The following is a 3139-nucleotide window of genomic DNA, read 5'->3' as shown; positions in this document are numbered from 1 at the left end:
ATTCTCATCAGTTGGAGAACTCACTCCAAATCACGAGTGACATCTTATTTGGTCCTTACGAAGACTTTACCAGAATCTTAGAGGAAACTTAAACAATTTAGAAAAGCAAGAAACAAGGGGTAAGTGAGCACAATAAAGGTCACTTTTCAATATAGATGTAAGCAGTGTTTTATAGGTCTTGTAACCAGATCGTCTTTACTATAAAAAATACAAAGGAGCAAGGGAAGGTCTGTCTGTAATGGAAGATCCGCAGAATCCCTTCGCTTCTTTGCCTCATTTGGGGAAATAAGACAAATATGAAATGAAATAGAATTTTAGAGCCTCAAAGTATATAGTAAGTAGTGGTAGAGGGCACTATATCATATCAGGCTCTGTGATGAACAAATGCCCAGCCATGATGGGCATTCCATGAGATGGCAGCTCATCTGCTGAGGAACCTGATTCCCTTCTCCCTGGCTATGAAATGTTTCCACAAATGGCTTATTTGTCTCTTCTTTGGTTATTTCTCTCTCTATTTTTTTTTTCCTGTGGCTCTCTGAAGCTATTTATTTCCCTAGATGCTGCTAGTTCTGTTCTGTTTTTATCACCCTGCATGGCAGTGCTCTTGTGTCTGAGAACATGTGAGATTGCTTTAGCCATGTGAGATTTCTCTGAGATTGTGTCCATGTCTTCTCACTGACTTTTATATTCTCTTCCTTCTTTCTGTCTCTATCTGACTCCAGGCGGTTCTTCCACAAAGCGAGACCTTGTGGAAGACCAGAAGCCCTGGCAGTCTGTAACTCCAGTCTGGCATGCCTGCTAGTCAAGCTTCAATCTTTTTTTTTTTTTTTTTTTGGTTAGGGCATCTATTAAAGACGATTTACCTAGGAGACTCATGAAATCAACTGTTATCACAAATAATCAATGCACTGTATTTAGGCTGCTCCATCTCCTCCCACTGATTCAGTCTAAACTGTTCCTTGCTTTTATGTTTTCCAAAGAATACCCTAAAGCTGCATAACCCCAAAGGCCAGATAAAAAATTCCATTTAACAAGCAGCACTGAGTGTATTTCTGTCTTCAAGCCCAAACAAGTTCTTCTGAGAGAACAGTTACTGAAAGGATGGCAAAGAAGATGAAGAATTCCCAGATGTTAAAACAAAATGAGAGACTGAGAAGGAGGGAATGAGGAAAGCAAAACAACAGCAATAACAACAACAGAAAGAGTTTTTTTTTTTTTTTTTTCCAGCAAGTACGTGCTTCCAGCAAGCACGTTTTATCAAATCTTTCCACATAAATGGGCAACTAAACCTTTCCATATAAATTGGAAATTAAAAGTGACCTCATCAGGGTTCAGCAGTTTCAGTGCTTCATGCTGTTGCTGGCATCAGTGAGCTATGTCTTAGTGCTGCATAGTGCTTATGGAAAAATTCTGTGGTGTGGGGATATATGGAAGTTTTCAGACTGTCTAGATTCCCTAACTGAGAAGAATGCTTTAGACAGACACTAACATTCAAAGCCTGAAGAAGCTGATCTTCTTCAAAAGAAGGCAAGTGACATCCTGAATTTCCCATAACCTCCTGCAAAAAGAAGTATGACCCTGCTGTAAATGCCAAGTAACTATCTTGCTAACAGGGTTTCAGTAAAAGAACATTACATGAAAATAACTGAAAATAACTAGAAAGATTAGTTGCTAATTTATTCATCTGCTTTTCTTTCCAAACAGAGTGTCATCCTGATATTTCAAAGTCGCTGAGAAACAGTGGAGGCAAACTCAGGGTAGAAATCCCAACTTTTGAATTGACGAGCAGCATTTCTCAGAATTCCTCTAGAAGCTGGCACGCGCTACTGCAGATGAAAGATCAGATTCTGTCACACTAGCAGGTGCTTAAAAGCAGCGTCAAATGCAGAATCTTGAAACATTTACAAAATCACTGAATCAGCTGAGGAATTATTCATATGATAGGGTGAATACTGAGACCTGAAATTCCACAAAAGGGTTACAGGTGTAATACTAAAATTTGCTACTGCTATTCTGAAACTCGTATTTTTCCAGATGCTCTTCAGTTTCATTGAAAAATATGTATTCTTGTGTCTGAGAACATGTGAGATTTCTTTAGCCATGTGAGATTTCTGTGAGAACATGTGAGATTACATTTCAATGATAAGCATTCTGAAAATATGATGAGTTTAGTTAGATTTACTCTTGCTACCTTTCTGACTCAACAAAACAGAAAGACAGGCATAATCTGAGTGATAACTTTTCATGAATTTACACAAAGTTCAGACTGAATTTACATCAGGACATATATATGATGGAATTGTCTTTTGTGTGCTTCTTCTGTTTCAAACTTCTTTACGTTGCACAAAGCCATTTATAGTTTCTGTCATCTGTACAGAGATACCATTTTATTATCTTTATTATAATGGCTCATATTTAAATTATCAGCCATGTAATGCTTATATTTGGAAAGTTAATTTAATTATATATTGGAACTGTTATTCTCCCTCCAGACTTTCCCATACCTTATTCCCTGATACATCACATACAGATATGCAATCCATGCTGTATAGCACCTCAGCAAAACTATGTTATGTTAATTAAAATATTTTTAAAAGAAATTGCTGTGAAACTCCTTGATTATAAATTGTCTTCATTTCCATTCAAAGTATCAAAACATAAAAGCAATAGTAACAGAATGTAAAACACTGAGATAATAAATGTGCTCAGATACTGTCTGATTTTGGCCTGAGTCAAAATAATTAAAAATTATATTGTGCACCGCACATTAGTCTTAGGCCTTTGTGCAATTATCCATGATTTATACTATGCATAGATTTTATTTATTCATCTTTCTTTCCATTCATTCAGTCCCTTTGTCTGGCAGAAATAGGCAATTACATGCAAACTGTGTAATCACAATCTACCTGAATTTTTGCATCTATAAAATAGGGATAATACTACTGATGCTTTTGTACAGGTGAATAAGAAGTCCCATGCAAATTTTCTTTTTCCTCTGTTAGTTTTGGAATAAAGTTTGGAATCTTTTATGAGTTTCTTGAGATGAGTTAAAGTATTGGAGAAAGCTACTGCTAACACAGACCTTCCTTTCCTGAAACCAGGAAAGAAATTGTGAACTCTCCCTTGCTTGTCATTTTGA

Source organism: Tinamus guttatus, unplaced genomic scaffold (assembly GCF_059628265.1).
Source record: "Tinamus guttatus ecotype Peru unplaced genomic scaffold, ASM5962826v1 Tinamus_guttatus_pri_ptg000134l, whole genome shotgun sequence".
Lineage (NCBI taxonomy): Eukaryota > Metazoa > Chordata > Aves > Tinamiformes > Tinamidae > Tinamus > Tinamus guttatus.
This window is presented reverse-complemented; position numbering follows the sequence as displayed.